The sequence below is a fragment of the Phalangium opilio genome, unplaced genomic scaffold, assembly GCF_054372755.1.
Source record: "Phalangium opilio isolate 3A_F unplaced genomic scaffold, DU_Popi_V2 ptg000056l_1, whole genome shotgun sequence".
NCBI lineage: Eukaryota > Metazoa > Arthropoda > Arachnida > Opiliones > Phalangiidae > Phalangium > Phalangium opilio.
This window is the reverse complement of record NW_028324175.1, coordinates 7,224,402-7,243,959: the sequence shown is the minus strand read 5'-3', so window position 1 is coordinate 7,243,959 and position 19,558 is coordinate 7,224,402. Positions and strand designations below refer to the sequence as shown.

Genomic DNA, 19,558 nt, shown 5'->3' with positions numbered 1-19,558 from the left:
GACTCCGCGTTTTTTAAGCCTATTTCGGATTTTAATAAATCAGAGATCATCTGACGTTTGGAACTATCTGAGATTAAGGCGGCCATTTTTTCTTCAAGCTTTTTCCTCCTCGAAAGTAAGGTTTCAATCTGATTACGAATCATTCTGTATTCAGAATCAATTGTTGCGTGTTTACAACGCAAAGTATGAAAGTGGTGTTGCATACACTTGTCCTCAATTTCGTGAATTAAATCGCCTTTCCCATCCCCCATTGAAGCTGCCCTTTCACCCAGATCACTCATTTGTCCTCTGATGGAAAATGCATTTCTTAATTTGGTTACATCATTAGTCGCTTCTTGGGCTCGATGGCTTAAGCATTTCATTATGGTCTTCAAGGAGATGTTTTTCTTTAAGTCAATTATTTGTGCCGTGAGAATTCTTTTATTGAAGGATTCTTCTTCGGTATTAAGCTTTCCAATAGAATGATCATAGCAAAGAGAATAAACATTCTTTTCAATCTCCATCATTAAATTTGTGGCTAAAATTTTCCGTTTTTGTACTTTTTGACACGTGCTTGCGATTGAAAAGGATTCATCGACTATTTCGTCAGGTTTTTTCAATAACTCAAAACTCTCCCGAAGATGATTGTTAACTCGCGTAAAATGTAAGGCCTTAGACTTGGTTTCTTCGGATTTGGACTCTAACATTACAGTCACGCGTTGAAGGTGGGTTATTTGGTTTAAATCTTTGTCAATCTTAGATTGAAGGGTAGTTGCTGTCTTTTGCAACTCCTCAACATTAGATATTTCTCGCATTAACTCTAAATCAAGAGCCTTGGAATGTTCATTCAATTCTGACAGTTTCTTTAAAGCTTTACTAGTACAGGCGTTAATTGGACCATCTGTTTTGACTCGTTTTACGTTGTTTATTACATTTTCCCACAATTTCCCATTTACGCCTTTACTTAAATTTTGAAATACCTTGCACGCACTCGCAAGAAAAGGTCGAGTTGCTTCTTCCGAATATTCAAGTTCATCAAAAGCCAACTGTCCTATTTTTAGGGCTAAAGCCTCGCGAGATTCCTTCTGCGGATCTCCCTTTAAAGGTTTTCTCCGCGACATTCTAGATTAATTAAATATTTAATTGAAACTAAATGTTAACTTCAATTGAGAATAGACAACGCTATCCAAGGTTGATCGTGACAGTTGACATTTTGAAAATATTAGGCGCGGAATAGGCGGGAAATCTCTTGAATGTGATTGGCTAAATAGGTCAGGTGAACCAGTTCAGGCACGGGAGTCCGTGACCGGCGAAAAAAAAACCATTGAGTTGAGAAAATTACCCCTAGAATAGTCTTCCATCCTAGGATATAAGACCCAAGTAATTATATCACGCGCTCGTGGCCAGTGGCGGGTTTAACGGTAAGCGGACTAAGCGGCCGCTTGGGGCCCCGGGATGCCATGGGGCCCCGAATTGAGCAGAATTCATTTTCTTCCATTAACAATTTTTTTTCAAAGTAAAAAATGGATGAGACTAATAGTTTTAAAAGGAAGTAAATGACGAATATTTTCCCTTTCAGTATTATACCAAGAAGGGATTTATATACGAAGACGTAAGTCGCGAGATTTTACGCTTCTACTCTTACGTGGGTGTCAGTGGACAAGTAAGCCCCACCCCTTTCATGCCCGTCATTGCTCTGCGATTTCCCATTGGATCCCATGGGGATAGGTTATACGGACGCGAATGATTCCGACTAGAGAAAAAGCAAACCTCGAGCAAAGAAAACAGAAGAGAAAATGGAGGATGCCCGCGGTGCTGAAACCAAAGAGGAAAGAGAGAAGGAGATAGAAACGCTTCACTACCATTGCGCCGAATCCCAATCAACCGAAACCAATACCATTCGACCGAAAAACCCGCGCTTTGGCGGATTTACGATTCTGTCCAATGGGACAATCCCATTGCACCGAAAAACCCGCACTTCGGGTTTTTCCCCATGAAATTTAAATAAAATTAAAACAATTTAAGGCCTACGTAAGATGAACACAAGATCCAAAAATTTTCTAAATTATTATTTTAAAACTAAGGATTTTAAGAACAAAATAGTAATAAATCAGCAAAATATGACATTATAAGACCAATTGCTAATATTGATTTATTATTATATGTTATATTTATCATGAAAATACTTTAAGCCAGTCGTTTTACTGTACTGAAGTGTATAACCGCTCCTAAGAGAAAGAGACGTCCTTCTAAACAAACCAAACCTAACCCTATCCTAACAGTAATTTTTTGGAAAGGCATATTATTTGAGAAGTCAATGAAGATAAACATGAATATTTTGGAAAAGGCGTAACATTGTTAAATGATTTATAAATATTGCTATCCTAACTTAACCAAACTCAACCTAACCCTAACATAACAGTCATTTTTAGGAAAAAGGCATATTATTTGAGAAGTCAATAAAGATAACATCATTATTTTGGAAAAGGCCTAACATTGTTAAATTATTTAGAAAATATTACTAACCTAACCTAACAGTAATTTTTTGCAAAAGGCATATTATTTGAAAAGTCCATGAAGATAAACATCAATATTTTGGAAAAGGCGTAACATTGTTAAATGATTTACAAATATTACTAAACTAACTTAACCAAACCCAACCTAACTCTATCCTAACAGTAATTTTTTGGAAAAGGCATATTTTTTGAGAAGTCAATGATGATAAACATAAATATTTTGGAAAAGGCGTAACATTGTTAAATGATATAGAAAATATTACTAACCTAACTTAACCCAACCTAACCCTAACCTAACAGTAATTTTTTGGAAAAGGCATATTATTTGAAAAGTCAATGAAGATATTGCTAACCAAACCCAACCTTACCTAACCTAACCTGGTTTTGAACAAGAACGTTTTATTGGATGAAAGCGTTTTTGATTAATCCTTAACCCATGCTAAAATAGTCAAGTGCTATTTTCCCTTTTTCTGTATACTATTATATTATGCTTTTAGAACTCACGGTAATGAAAACTTCCAAAGGTCGTTTTTAATTATCATCTTGTTGTATAGTCGTCAAATAATGGCGTTTCCAAAGCAATAAAAATGTATTTAAAACGCTTTTATTAATAAACGACATAAATATAAATTAAACTACATAGCATTTTTGGGGTCGCTTAATTCGACAAATAGCGTCGTTTGAATTGTAAATAATAAATCCGCGGTTGGGCTAAATTCATTAAAAACATTGGCGGGATTCGGTCTAATGGGAATTCGGTCTAGTGGAATTCTGCGCAATGGGAAGATACCGATAGGAACGAGCTATATAAAATCCGCCGAAAAATGTGAAAATAGGGGGGGGTTGTAAAAACATTTTTCGGTACGTTTAGTTTTAGGACGCACATCCTTTGCGCATGGGGGATTGACCTCCTCGCTTTATCTCTGTCATCCCCTACGTCAACTATGCGCGAGAAAGCTGCGCCCAAGCGCCGCGGTGTACCGTATATTTAACCCCGTTTTCACCACGAATGGATCACGGCTGCCTATACCGATTCTCTCCCCGTCTTTCTCTCCTCTTTGCTGAAACTTTACGACGGTTGCTTTTAATTGCCCTGAACAAGTTAGTTAAAGGTTTTGAACATACATAAGTTGATGGATTTTGTATATGTGTCTCTACCTGAAAATCGTTCGTTCTGTAATTGTTTCTAAATCGAAGTGTACCTATGATTTCGCGACTTCCAAAAACCAAATCAAGGCTTAACGAAAAGGTAAAAGAAATAGATGGTGGAAAACATATAGCGTTTTTCTTTGTTGCGGTAAAAACGAGCTGCTCCGAGACGGCGGCGCGTCTTACAATGACCCAGTCGCTCACTCCCGATTTCCTCCTGGATTGATCCCATCCGCTCAGAGTCTAGAGACGGAGCGCCTGAAGACGTCACAAAACCGCTCTGAAAAAACTTTTGTCTTTCATTCGGAGCAACTACATTTAGTCCTCCGAGCTAGAGCGATGACGTAACACGTAAATTTGGAGCGATCTCGACCCAAAAAAACGATATAAGATAAAATAATAAGTCCCGGCTCCCTTTCCACCCCCCCCCCATTAAGGGGGATTGTCGACTATCACGCGCGCACCGGACGCTATTTTAGGCCTTCTTATATAAATTCCTTCTTACAACTACTATTTAATTTTAATATCTTGAGTTTGGGGGCCCCAAAATGGTTACCGCTTGGGGCCTCCACTTGACTTAAGCACTGCTCGTGGCGCCATCCCGATGCAACCAAAAGAACTAAAAGAAAAGGCGGGAAATTTGACTGATTTCAAGAATACATGTATTTATACATTTCTTATCTAGGCTTCGAGATGGAGACACCATCGCGTGAGAAACTTGGAAGCTGTCCGTCCGTTCCATGTTTTCAAAAGTGTCCCACGTACCCCAATAGGCAAAGTCCACTCTAGTGGTAATTTTCTCAAATCAATGAAAAAAACCAACGAGTGTTATGTCATAGCCATAGCCCACTGGATCACGCGCTATTTTAGAAGTTTATAAACCGTCGTCTAACGCTTCGTCTGCTCTGACATTTGATAACCCTTGCCTCCTGAAGTAATTACAATAAATTAGCCGGGAGTGTGGCGCACTCCTGTAAGCCAAGCTTCTGGGCGGCAAAGTTTGAGGGAATAAGACACATGTCGGCGATCCTACCCTATAGGTGCCGACTGCCCCGTGTCCGCCGGAGGTGACCTGACCCCCACACCCCTTCCGTCACCTCCCATGTAAACCTCATTTCCTTCCCTGATTATTCACATACTGAAACCTGAATAATCGCATCCTTGTCGCGGACCCTTCTGGGACCCAATTTACATTGAAACCTCTTAAAAAAAAAAAAATTACAATAAATTGCTTGTGTAGCATTGTGTTTTTTAAACAATAGCTATGGCTGCGTTCAGTAACACTCATCAGTAAAAACATCGATGTTTGGAAAAATGAAATCGGTGTTCTTTTGACGTCATGATGACGTTGCAGTTGTTGAAAGGCACAATTTTGTGTAATCAATGCTTTTCAAAATGGCGACGATATAATGATAAGGTTATGGCAGAGGCTTAAATAATGATACCGAACTGTTTACAAAGATATTGTACTTCAATTTATCAATTAAATTCTGACATAATCCTTATTTTAACGAAATAATATATTGCTTTTTAGTATTATTATCCATAAGGATAATATTTGTCAATTCTTTATTATTTAAAATTGCAGTGATTGGGATGTAGTTCCCTCCATTTATTTTTGTCGCGGCGCAAAATGACGAAATTTACGTCATGAATCCAATGCTCATTAAAAAAACCTCCTCTCACAGCTGATTTTTCTGATGGGCATCCGATGAGCATCATGACGTCACGCCCAAAGACGCGAAAAACCGTTCAGTAAGACATCGATGTCATCTTTTAGTCATCGATGTTTTTGATGTCGGTTACTGAACGCAGCCCATGACATTGAAAGACTATTAACATTGTGGTATATAAGACGGAAAATATTCAACCAACATAATTCATTGGCTTCTAAGAAAATAAGGTAAGATGCCAATTATCAACCACTACACTATTAATGACACTGTCGTGAAAGCTCATTACACAAACTTCATAACACCCAAAGGGTTTCAAAGCTTCCTCCCACAAATTCATCTTTAGCAAACCCTCATGTTATTTGTTACCAAATTGTTATGGAAAAATTAATAATAAAATTGTTATAATTGACTTCCTGATAATGATTATTATTCATCTTTAAATAGGGTATATTAATCGCGATCAGGAATACATAGAAGTAGTAAATCTATGTATTCCTGATTGGACCTTTAGTTATGGGTTCTCACGCCGCTACTACATGGCTGTGGTACACCTGGGTCACATTTTCGACGCTCAATGCCCACTCTGGATTTCACATGCCATTTTTCCCTTCTCCAGAAGCCCACGACTATCACCATTCGCATAAGTTTATAAACTTATGCAAATGGTGATAGTCGTAGTAAGTGTGGCTCCTAAGGGTTAATTTTATAAACGACGCCCAAAACTAACTGTTAATAATGTTGGTACAAGTTGACACGCGCTTACGCTATATATTCTCACATTAGAACGTCTTACTGGAAAATATTTACTCATGAAAATTTATCAAAAATTATATACTTTCGCCCTATCCAAGATGAGGGTCGCGGGACCCGCTAAGGTTTTCTTATCATTGCTTTGCAATCACCCCTTCAGTAAATTCCCTTTCTTTCTCTCTTTTGACATCTACCCTTATGTAGGCAACTCGGGTAGTTTCCCTTTTTAGTATCAAAGTTATTTGGAGCAGCTTAAGTCATAAAAGCAAAGTTTTCGCTATATAGTGAGAAAAGCTTCCATTATTGGAGGGTCCGGAGCATTTAAACTGTAAATTCGTGTTGTACAGGAGTCGGGAGGGTAGCATGCTTTGTAGTCATCCCCAAATACTTTTAGGTGGTTGAAAACTAGGTATGAGTCATTTTACAGTAAGTTTAACCTTGGAGGAGTGAGGCGAGAGGGAGTGTTAGTCTAATGTTAAAGAAGCAGTAATATAAATGGAAGGGGAAAAAAGGGAGGGTAGGAATTTTATCTCTCTCTCTCTCTCTCTCTCTCCCTCACGATTCTAGCTAATGCGCACGCGCGAGTGGCCGGTTACTACACTGACAGTCTGACACACTCTCTCCTCCCTTGTTTGACAAATAAGGGCATAAAGTTCAAAGTGGGAGTGGGGGACCTTCCCTAAAGTCACCGTGGTTGACGTAGGGACTTTCATTATAGTTCCAAAAGTCCCCGTCTGACGTATTCCTCTTCTTTACTCGTTCATAATTAGATTCAATCAAAATTTTGGTGTAATGGGTGTATTGGATCGCTTCCTTTGAAACAACTTTACCCTGATAATATTAAAGAGAAAGCAATTCCCACTAAGAAAACTGAATAAGCATATTTACCAAAAAAAATGTAACGAATAACTTAGCAGCTTTAAGCGCAGTATTGAAACCCTGTCGGTATTATTTTAATTAATAAATAGTATTATGAATATTGCTAGAACTTTTAAAATTGTGGGAGAATATTTCCCCTTTTATTTAGCATAGTTAAAATCGCAAATGCTGCTATACCTATAGTGATGTAACTCATTCAGTTTTAAATTATTGTAAGTGTACATTAAAAATAAATATTTAAATACATAATTTAACAGCTGTATCACTGTATAATTGGATAAATAAATAAAATAGAGTACTAGTTTTACAACCTTGGTTTGTTTATAGTTGTGAAATACGCAACTGTTGTTTAATATGAAAATTCCACCGATACCGTTTATTTGCGCGCGCACCTTAGTAAGAGCGTGGCGGCCATCTAAGGTTATTTCCTCGCTGCAAGACGCACAGCACCGCCCGACGGAGCCTCAGTTCACTATACGCGGGAAGAAGGCGACCTCTCTCTTGTGGTGTTTGAGCCTTCTCTACTGAAATTAATGGAGTGGTCTATTAGGAAGGTTTTTCGTAAAGGGAGGGTGAAGTAGAAAATCAAGTGATTTTTATCGGTTTTTCTACTAATTATAAGACCAGTCTGCATAGTGGCACGTTCCGTGTCGAATGCATTTTATTACGAGATTGGATAAAATTTGCGCGCGACGTGACAATCGTGGCGCGAGACATGGAGCGTTCCACGAGAATTTTGTTAATAAAAAGGCAGGGCGTTACGCGATTGGTCGGAGGTCCTTATTTAAAATTATCCTTAAAATCTGAACCTAATTTGAATTTTAAAATCATTCATTAGTATTTCCTGAATGTTTGACTATGCAGACTGGTCTTATAATTAGCAGAAGAATCGATAAAAAAATTACTTGATTTTCTACTGCAGAGTTCAAAATTCAAATAAGTTGAGGTCGGTTAAAAATCATCGTGAATGAATGTTTTGGCGACTTTTATTAACGTTTTTTGAGCATCGATTCTAACCTCAGTAAAATTTATTCAAATTTTTACGCTCAATTTAAGCCCTTGAAAATACAGGTACACTTTCACTTGCGACCTGAAAACATACTTTCGAAATATCTCGGTTAATCCTTTCTCTATATCTGCATAGGGGACAAAGAATTTCAAATAAAACAAGTCGGGAAAACCAAAATATTACCTCTCCGTGTCGAGAAGATTATATAACCTTAAGTATCCAATGAAAACGTCGACCTTTTGCCCTCATCCTTTCCCGCGCTTTGCGCTTCCGCATTTCATCCTTACTCTCAACATTATCTTCCTCCATTTTACATATAAAAATCAAATACTCACAAAAAGAAGTGGCAAAAACCTGCTGACTCTTTACAACCACTTAATTTGACTTAATATCCAATTTCCAACAACAATAATATACCGGTAGTTTAATTGACAACCTACTAGCATCGAAATTCTCATAAGGAATGGCTCCCGCGGATAAAAATCGGCAATTTTCAACTAGGTGGGCGTTATCTCATAAGATTTGAAAAATATCATTTGTCTTTTTTACCAATGCCTAACCGTTTGGATTTTTTAAAGCAGTCTTAGCACCAAAAAATATTTTTGAATGAGGATAAAAATGTCTGTCCTCTCGTAATTTTTTAAGCTTTTATCATGATTACTCTATACAACAGTAACAAGGAGTATAAACCCATTAGTGGAAGCAGTATTTTTTTCCCAAAACAATCTCGCTTATGTTTATGCAATGAATGAAATATATCACAATGCACGGGCCTTGATAGATATAGGAGGCAATGAAGGAAATATATCGCATGCACGGGCCTTGGTAGATATAGGAGGCAATGATAATCTCTCTCTTTGCACGAGAGGTTTATCTTTAATATTTAAATAAATATAATTATTTTTAATTATTTTAATCTTCAATAATTAACATTAATAATAGTTAAATCGTTTAAAATAAAGTTATACTTATTATCTTCTCAAACTTTGCTAATATTGACGTTTAAAGTGAAGGGTACCCCTCTTCCCGCTTTCTTCAAATTTTGGGGTATATATACGATTCGTTTCCATTATAATAGTAAGGAAAAACCGCAAATGCGAAAACCTTTGGTAGCGATCCTACCTTAGGGAGGCTAGACGTTTCTCGTAACCCTAGCTGATCGCCGCGTATATCCTAAAACCAAACGATGATAATGGAGTAGAAGCCAATGATACAGATTGGTGTCTATGTGGAATAGACGGAAGACCAGTGGATGGTGGTGTTAGAAGGCAGTGTAAGTGCAGACGGGTGTCAATGTGGGATTGACAAAGAACAGAAGATGGTGGTGATTAGAAGCCAGTATGTACAGACTGGTGTCCACGTGGAATGGACGAAGACCAGAAGATGGTGGTGATTAGCAGCCAGTAAGAACAGACTAGTGTCCGTGTGGTATGGACAAAGACCAGAAGATTGGTGGTGTGAGAACTCAAGTAGAGGAGCCATTTCCGTGACTGTGAAAGCAGTTCGGAAATGGCGAACACGTTTGCTCCGATACGCAAACTGCGAACGCGGTCACGTGGGTGTAACAACGGACAGACAGACACACACACAGACAGACACACAGACAGACAGACACGGCCGTTACAGAACCTCTCCTGGACTACGTCACACGGAGAGGTAACAACACACGCGATTTGATAAAACAGGTTTTTCTTGTAAGAGCTGCAGCTTAGCTTAGTGACTTCCAAACTTGCATAAATTATAGATTATCTCTACGTTTTTTTTTTTTTAATTATTGAATTTTATAAATAATGAATTTTAAACGTCTCGAGATAGAGAGCGTCTATAAAGCTAAGTTTGTGCTTAAAGCCATTAAAATCGAATTGAATCCACTTTCATTAATTATTATTATTATTTCGATATTTTAATATTAGTAAGTCAAGGTTACGAAAAAATTGTTTTTGCAATTTTCCTTAATTATACCACTAGTCGGTTTCAACTACATGGCAAAGATATTTGTAGGAAACAACTTCTGATTAATTTCTTGGCACAATAACAGCGTAGATATTTTTAACGCTAAAAAAGTGAATATTTAAAATAAATTATGGAAAAATGTCTTCAAATTTAAAGTTCATTCTGGAACTGAAGTTACCGGAGAATATTTGGAAACTATAGTTCCTTGGCTTTTGCAATGAATTTCGTGAATTTTCAATGTTTTTGGGAAAATATTGGTGTAATATTTCAATGCGGCGGTTTGGGGTAAGTTGACTTTTAATTCAAGTTATTCGCGTAAATATTTAATTTGAAAGACCAAGTGTAATACAGCTTATTCGCGAGGTAAAATTTCGTCATACGTAAATGAGAATATGCATGGCTGCATAATGATTCCTTTTAGCTGTATGCATTCCTGATACTTATTAATTAAATAATCTGTCTTAACAGGATTGAACCTAATAGGATTTATAGTCTATTGGGTGTTGGGTGGCCTTTTCACTCTAATCGATGTGACTGGAAAACCCGAGTTTCTCTTGAAGTACAAAATGCAAGAGAGTATCCAGTATGTCATCAACCTTAACAATTAATTAAGGCATGATGAGTCCCAGTCTGGGAAATAAGGATATTTTTTAAACTAGTCCTTTGGACCAGTGCCCCCCTAGTGTCCGAAATAATAAACTTGTCTACGGAGTGGTCCCAGCCTTTGTTCTCCTACAGATTTGCAATTAAGAAACTGGTCCCGAGGACCAGTAACCCCCAATTCTTGAATTTAAAAACTAGACTGATGAGAACCTAGGATTTACACTGTGCAGTTATATGGCTCTGAAACTCCCCCCCCCCGTCTATCTTTAAACGTTCTCATGTCATATATGGGTTCTTAATTGCCAGAATTTATATTTATGAAAATAATTCAGATAAAAACGAACCGTTTATGGAAAGTAATCGCTCAAGTGATCTTGAACCAACTAGTGGTAATACCTTTCAGCGCAGTTATGTTCCTATTATTGAAACTGCGAGGTTGCGGTTGTGGACAGTTACCGACATTCCAAAGATTGCTGTTCGAGTTTATGATCTTCACTCTTGTACAAGAAACGGGGTTTTATTACAGTCATAGGTGAGGTAAAAGTTCGGAAAAACACAGCTTGTTTCATTTTCCGCCTACTTTATCGGGCATATTTTTGAAAGGAATTAAAGTCGATAGTGTTTGGTAAAACTTAGGCCAGGCTAGATTAGGTTTTTCCTTTCGCTTAGGTCTGGTTAGGTTTGGTCGAGGGGGTAGATACTTGAGAACTCAGGTGTACAATATGTCTTGAACTCAATGCACTGTCAAAGCTGAACTGTGAGTTCCGAAGGCTTTGAGCTCAATGCACTGTCAAAGCTGAACTGTGAGTTCCGAAGGCTTTGAGCTCAATGCACTGTCAAAGCTGAACTTTTTTGAACTCAGGAGTACACAGAGATCCAAAGCGTCTACCCCCTCGGGTTTGGTTTGGTCAACGCTCCAGGATTAGGGTAGTTAGTTCCTTTTAGCTCGTGGAAATTAAGTAAAAATGTTTCAATTTTAGTCCATAAATATCTATTGTTATATTAGGTTATTGCACCATCCACTTGTGTATAAACATATCCACAAACAGCACCACTCATGGACTTCACCCATATGATATCAATAACTGCGATTTATTGTCATCCTGTGGAGCATTTGATGTCAAATATGTTACCAGGATATATGGGGCCTTTAATTATGGGATCTCACATTGGGGTCATATGGCCATGGTTCACTGGAATGTTATTTATTACTCTAAACTCTCACAGTGGTTTTCATTTGCCATTTTTCCCATCTCCAGAAACCCACGATTTTCACCATTTGAAGTAATAAATGACTGAATAAGTTACGATCTCTTTATATTTAATTTATGAATAAATTATTAGGTTCAATCAAAATTTTGGAGCTCTGGGTGTGTTGGACCGTTTACACGGAACCGATTCTGGTTTTCGAGCCAGCTCGGCTTATCATCGACATATTCTAATGTTGACTTTAGTACCGCCTAGACAACTTTATCCCGAGGGCTTCAATAAGAAGACTAAAGTATCGATTAAAATGAATATAGTTCAAACATTTATTTCAAGGTTTAATTTGTTCTTGAAATAATTGCAAAGTGATATCTTTCAATAATATTTGTATTCCTGGATGGAGATACTCTTTTATATTTTAGTCAATTTATATTACGGAAATAATTGACTATATTCCATCGTTGTCAAATTGGAACCAAGCTTTATAATTGTTTGATAAGTATTACATAAAGTTTTCAAAAATCTATCTATATCTAAATCAAAGTCCTGACTGACTGATAATCAACGCCCGTCGCCCAGCCCAAAACCGCTTGCCCTAGAAGGCTGAAAATTTTCAGGAACGTTACTCATACGTAGTAGGCGCGTACTAAGAAAGATTTTCCGATCCGCCGCCATCTTAAAAAATTTGTTCGGGGGAAAGTTGTGACTAGCGAAGCTGACAAGCCTCCTACTACCAAAAAGACGATAAATTTCGAATTTACACAACCCCGGACCAGACTTAGAAATAGCACGCGTCCACTGGTCCAAAAACCAGTTTATTAATTGCTTGGACTAGTTTTTTAATTCAAAAAGTGGGGGTTACTGGTCCTCGGGACCAGTTTATTAATTGCAAATCTATAGGACAACAAAGGCTGGGATCACTTCAGAGACCAGTTTATTGTTTAGGACACTAAAGGGGTCACTGGTCCCAAGGACTAGTTTAAAAATTATCCTTATTTCTAAGTCTGCCCCGGGCTCCCCCTTCCTTCTCCCGCTCCTAACACTAGCAGAGACGTGACTGATGTCTCCTTTCGCTAAGCCCCGCCCAAACCATATCGAGAGGTTAGACAGCGTAACGCAGCTGTATATTCATAGTTATATAGATTCATGTTTATAGTGAATATACCCTAAATAAAAAATTGTTAAGAGGCATAGGCTTGAATTCAAACCTCAACAATAGCTATGTTTAAAATTGTTCTAGGAATAAAATTTCTTAAAACGTTTTAAATAGAGCTAAGCTAAATTAATGACGATTAAAATAATATAAATTTTAATTATTTAAGAAAGACCTCTTTAATTGCGTCTCGATTCGGAGAGGTTTACTTTGGGCTGCGTTCAGTAACACTCATCAGGAAAAACATCGATGTTTGGGAAAATGTGTTCTTTTGACGTCATGATGACGTTGCAGTTGTTGAACTGCACAATTTCCTGTAATCCATGCTTTTCAAAATGGCGACGATATTATGATGAAGTTATGGCAGAGGCTTAAATAATAATATTTACAAAGATATTGTACTTCAATTCATCAATTAAATCGAAACGCCTACCTCTTAAAACTCTATCATAATCCTTTTTTTACCGAAATAGTACATTGCTTTTTAGTATTATTATCCATAAGGATAATATTTGTCAATTCTTCATTATTCGCAGGAGATTGGGATGTGGTTCCCTCCATTTTTTGAGTCACGGCGCAAAATGACGAAATTTACGTCATGAATCTGATGCTCATCGAAAAAACCTCACAGCTGATTTTTCTGTTGGGCATCCGATGAGCATCATGACGTCACGCCCAAAGACCAGGGCCGTCGAGAGAGGGGGGCAATTCGGTCCATTTTCCCGGGGCCCGTACCTCTCGGGGGCCCGGTCAGACATCGACCTTATTTAATTTTAGTGGATAATGTTTGTGAAAATATAAATATAATACTTAGAAAATGTTATCTTCAACTAGACTTTAAACAGTAAAAGGCAAAAGAAAATGAAGAGTGGTAGTTTTACAAATTAAACCTCTAAAAATGCATTCAGTCCCTTATTCTCCAAAACCATGAATCAGTAAATTATAAACGGAGGTTTAAGTTTTGTTTCTCACGGGAATCACCCTGTGCCCCGGAATAACTTTGACTTTTTTCGAGTTGTTTCTTTGCTGTGGACGATAGAGCAGGCATGAATATTATTGAATTGATCATGAAGTAGTAAGTCGTATACCAATAAGGCCAAAAACGGATTTATGTACTAAGAACGTCGGATCGTAGCTTTAGCCTCTAGTACCATCCTCGCATACTTTAGTGAGAAACTTCGTCTGCTTATATTTTGACTCCACCCACAAATTCTGTATACAGCGACTTCTAGAGATCGAAAATGTCATTCTTATCTCTATTTTCGTGGTTAATTTTTTTTTTCGAAATTGCTATATACAGAATTTGTGGGTGGAGTCAAAATATAAGCAGACGAAGTTTCTCAATAAAGTATGCGAGGATGGGTAGCGAATTTGCTACCTTCAACGTTCTTCTTACATAAATCCGTTTTTGATAAGGCATATAGCAACAGCTTTCTAACTTGAAAGTTTATGGTTATGGGTTTCGGCAAAGTAGTCTTATAATTTAACAACACAACATGTAGCGTCTTGCAGTCGCTTAGCTGTAAATTGATATTTTGTAAGTTACAATTAAAGAAGCCCATTTTGTAAGTTACAATTAAAGAAACCCATTTTGTAAGTTACAATTAAAGAAGCCCATTTTGTAAGTTACAATTAAAGAAGCCCATTTTGTAAGTTACAGTTAAAGAAGCCCATTTTGTAAGTTACAATTAAAGAAGCCCATTTTGTAAGTTACAATTAAAGAAGCCCATTTTGTAAGTTACAATTAAAGAAGCCCATTTTGTAAGTTACAATTAAAGAAGCCCATTTTGTAAGTTACAATTAAAGAAGCCCATTTTGTAAGTTACAATTAAAGAAGCCCATTTTGTAAGTTACAATTAAAGAAGCCCATTTTGTAAGTTACAATTAAAGAAGCCCATTTTGTAAGTTACAATTAAAGAAGCCCATTTTGTAAGTTACAATTAAAGAAGCCCATTTTGTAAGTTACAATTAAAGAAGCCCATTTTGTAAGTTACAATTAAAGAAGCCCATTTTGTAAGTTACAATTAAAGAAGCCCATTTTGTAAGTTACAATTAAAGAAGCCCATTTTGTAAGTTACAATTAAAGAAGCCTAAAGAGTATCATAATTTTAAGTTAAATCAGAAGAGGATAATAGAAGAAGGATGACACTCTGTATCCTCTTAATGCTTTAGTTATGTAACGTCATTCTTCCCAGGCTCACCCTTTTAGTTTGCGTTCCCGCTCATCAAACTACAAATGGGCATCGCACTGTAAAGTGAATTCTATCGTTGTTTGGCACTAAATCCCCAGCAATCATCCCACAAACCTCGTCTTGACGTGGGACAAAATCCACAAGCGCATGCGTCTTGCCAAATATTTAAACGCTAATAGAGTAATGATGAGGGAACTATTTATCGTGTATGTGATTCGGTTTAGTAACCTTGCTCTAAATGTTCCGATGTTGGGAAGAGTGACGTTACACTTACCCCGCTTTGTGGTATACTTCTCTCGAAGAGAAGTATTATATACTTCTGGTTAAATTAACTTCTAAACTAGTTATCCGTACTAAAACAAAAACATGAAAAATATGACCAGCTTCACTTTGGACATGCTACACGGTATAATGTTCTGAGATCCTATTCACAGGCAAGTTTTAAATATCTTCACTTGGATATAATAATGTTTACTTTGTTATTATTATCTCAATTTTGCTGTGCTATAGCCAGTGACAGTATGTTTTATATAAAGTGTATAAAACTAAAAATTATTTATATGGGACATGGTTGTACATGAAATCTGAGAACTTATACGGTTTAGCAGCTACTAAGCGAAGATTTTCATATTTTTGCACTTAAGTGTTTTTGTTAGGATGTCACTTCTTTTAACCTTTCCGAGTGGCGATAACGTCACGGGGAGGTACTACACTGGACGTGTCTGTGTCCCTCACAGCTTTCGAAAATGGCAAATCGGAGCTAACGTTTTCGCAGAAAGCGATTTTTGGTATTACTCCCATCATTAGGATTAAGAAGTATGCAGCGATCGTCCAGTGTTACGAAAAAATGTTTAGCGTCCCAATGGCAGAGCTTCCACCAAAGGTTCACGCAATTGCTTGTTTTCTTATCATTTATCATTTGATTTGAAGAAAGGCTATTTTTTTCCGACCACATTGACGACGTCTATACAAAATGCACTAGAACTCTATGCCTAGCTCTCAAAATATCCCGAAACATAAACTCGCCGCTATGTTTCAAAAAACTCTACCGAATATACTATTCGCGGCCTCGGTTTACGGCAACTGCAGCTACTCTCAAAAATGGAAGTTAGAACGAATCCAAAGAAAATTCATTTACTTATATAAATCAAGTTCATGTTACGAAACAATGCTAGATAAACTCAAGATGGACACCATAAAGGATACACTTATTAAGAACGATATCCTGTTCCCCCAAAAATTGGTCGCAAATAAGATAGATTGCCGCGAATTATTGAACCTAGTAAGCTTCTGCATTCCCAACAAGGTAACTATAGACTAACGAACTACAAACCTTTTAAACCTGATATATCGTCGACTCGACCCCTAAGCCGCATATTGGATAATTATAACAAATACGGCACTAAAGTGGAAATCTTCAGCAAGAAAAGACTCACTCTCCAAGAGATTGTTTTATAAAAATAATTTTTAAAACTATTATTATTAGATTTTTAATAGAAATTTTAATTCTTCTAAAATTTAAATTGCCATCCCCTTAACTTAATAGTGCCAAGCACTTACCGGTGTAAATCCCTGTAGGACATTAACATTGTACCGTTGATTTGCACAATAAACACTATTATTATTATCATGAATCAATCGTCTTATATACAATAAATTTCCAACAATAGTTAAAGAGGCATACGTTTGAATTCAAACGTCGACAATAGCTTTTTTAGGAATAAAGTTTCTTAAAACGATTTAACAAGAATGAAGCTAAATTAAAGACAATTAAAATAATTAATATCATTTATATTTATATAGTTATTTAAGAAAAACCTCTTAATTTCGTCTCGACTCAGAGAGCTTTATTTTGGTTTCCCAACTTATTATAGGGAGTTTTAGTGAGAACAAAAACATTTAAAGAAATGGTATGCTCCCAATTAACCCAAAACCATTTCTCCCAATTCTCACTTAACCCAAAAATATTTTGGTTCCCATTTAAACCAAACGCGTTTCTCCCAATTCCACTTTAACCCAAAAACTTTCTAAATCTATCTTTTTTACCTCTCTGAGTGACGTATGTCACGGAGAGGTTCTAATTTCGACGTGTCTGTGTGTCTGTCTGTTGTTACACCCACGTGACCGCGTTCGCAGTTTGCAAATCGGAGCAAACGTGTATTCAATTTCCAGACCGCATTTACAGTCCCGGAAATTGTATTCAACTTACAGGCTATTACTCCATTGCCTGTCTAACAACTCTGTTCATTTGTCCACCCCACATGGACACCAGTCTGAACTTACTGGCTTCTGAACACCACCATCTTCTAGTCTTTCGCCCATTTCACATGGACATCAGTCTGTACTTACTGGCTTCTAAACACCACCACCTTCTCGTCTTTGTCCATTCCACATGGACACCAGTCCGTAGTTACTGGCTTCTAAACACCACCACCTTCTCGTCTTTGTCCATTCCACATGGACACCAGTCTGTACACCTGGCTTCTAACACCACCATCTTCTGGTCTTTGTTTTTGTCCATTCCACATGGACACCAGTCTGTACACCTGGCTTCTAACACCACCATCTTCCGGTCTTTGTTTTTGTCCATCCCACATGGACACCAGTCTGTACACCTGGCTTCCAACAACACCACCATCCTTAAGGTTAAGACATACGCGGCGATCGGCTAGGGTTACGAGAAACGTCTAGCCTTCCAATGGAGGAGTCTTCCTCCAAGGTTCACGCAATTGCGATGTTCTTATCTACAGCTGCGATTCGAATCCTTTATATACTACCTATTTGAGTAAGGCGAAGCAACCGGCGTATGCTTCTTTTCAAACGCCAATATTAGTCAAATTTCTCAAGATTGTTTAATTATTCTCTTTTAAAACGATGTAACGCTCAATAAGGCGAACAACTAGCGAAGAAAATATTAAATATTAATTATATTTATTTTAATATTTAAGATAATCTCTTTTCTCAATTCAAAATTAATACGGAAAGAGTTTAAAAGCAGTCTATTTTTTGTCTGTGTGTGTCTGTCCGTTGTCACACTAGTGCGCCGCGTTAGCAGTTCGCTTTGTTTTGATGTGTTAAGAAATCCTACAGAACCTTAATATTCACTTTTTTCCATAATATAAAGTGAATATGTGGGAATCTTTTTCGTAATTACGATGCATTTAGTACTTTTGTAGCTTTAAAGCTCTGTTTCATTTTGATATTCCAAGGATGTTTTTTAATATTATTATTTGAAATGGCTGTTTATATATTACTTAAGCTATACTACATCTGTATATAGAATAATCCTTGGATATTTGTTTCAGACGAAAGCTAAGGCCTGGATTCTGTCGGGTAAATCAAGTCTGATCCGAAATAGGCTTAGTGAGACAAAGAGTAAATAATTTAGACCTGAGGTGCAGTAAACTTTGGGTTTTGATTATCGTGTCTGTAATGAAGGGACATTAACGGTTCAGAGTGAGCCGAAAGTTAAATACACGTTTAAATAATCAGATTTAGATTTTACAATAGAAGAAAGCATCATGGTAGCAATTAGATCAGTGAAAGGGATAATCGTTATCGGGTTAGTGGTATGCATCAGAGAATAAAATTTAACATAGAACTTATATATTCTTTGTAAATAATGATTTGAAACCTAGGATTAGCGGATGATTATATATTTTGACAATGTAGAGATAACTATTCAATGACTTAAGCCTCGTTAGACAAAACAAAGCGAAAAAATGTTGCTCTGGTATTTCGATATTGAGTCCTATACTAGTCTTTTCCCCGACTCGGAGAGGTAATATTTTGGTTTTCCCAACTTGTTTTAAGTATAAAATGGTTATACCTTTCTTTTTAATTCTTAAGTGTAAAATCGTTATACATGCCTAATTTTTTAGAAGGGCACAAAAAAGATTAGATTAATTAATCTTTTTAGTTTTCGTATATAATGGCCGTTTCTTTGTTTGAATATAAAAGAAGCAAGTGCTTTGGGGCGCTTGGAGTTCAAAAACCTTATATATTAAAGAGTTTTGGTTGTGAAAATAATACTGAATTCCAAAATAGATCTCAATTTGTTTTAGTTACAGAACTTTTTTGCGGTTTCAAACATTTTAAGAGAAAAAAGTGTGAAATAATACCCTTTAGAATTGTATGTTTTTCTTTTTCCTTAAAAAAATCTGTAAGTGTATATCAGGGTTGCCACAGTACCTGGAAATCCTGGAAAAGTCTGGGAATTTTAAAAATTTTAGCAAATTCTGGGAATTTGATTTTAGTGGGTAAAAGTATTTATTGAAAGAGTAATGAAAGTTTCTCCTTATCCTCTCTTAACACAGAAAACTCCATGAGCAATCCTTAAAAATGCTGTCTAGAATTGCTTTTATAAAGGAAATGCCTTTAAAAAAGCTCTTAAGACTATTATTTATAGTTAAAATGATTCTTATTCATTTTGGTGCAACAAATACATTGGAAAACTTAACGTAGAGAGTATTTAATTATAAGCACTTAAAACG

General features: G+C 36.7%; 1 long non-coding RNA gene and 1 pseudogene across 1 annotated transcript; both read left to right on the top strand.

The window, feature by feature from the left end:
• The first annotated feature begins 4,516 nt into the window (after positions 1 to 4,516).
• LOC149668350 (uncharacterized) lies at positions 4,517 to 7,259 on the top strand. The gene is made up of 2 exons (XR_016368075.1): positions 4,517 to 5,547; positions 6,841 to 7,259. It is a non-coding gene; the product is annotated as an uncharacterized LOC149668350 (long non-coding RNA).
• Positions 7,260 to 10,775: 3,516 nt separating this feature from the next.
• LOC149668349 (fatty acid hydroxylase domain-containing protein 2-like) lies at positions 10,776 to 12,457 on the top strand (annotated as a pseudogene).
• The last annotated feature ends 7,101 nt before the right edge of the window (positions 12,458 to 19,558 follow it).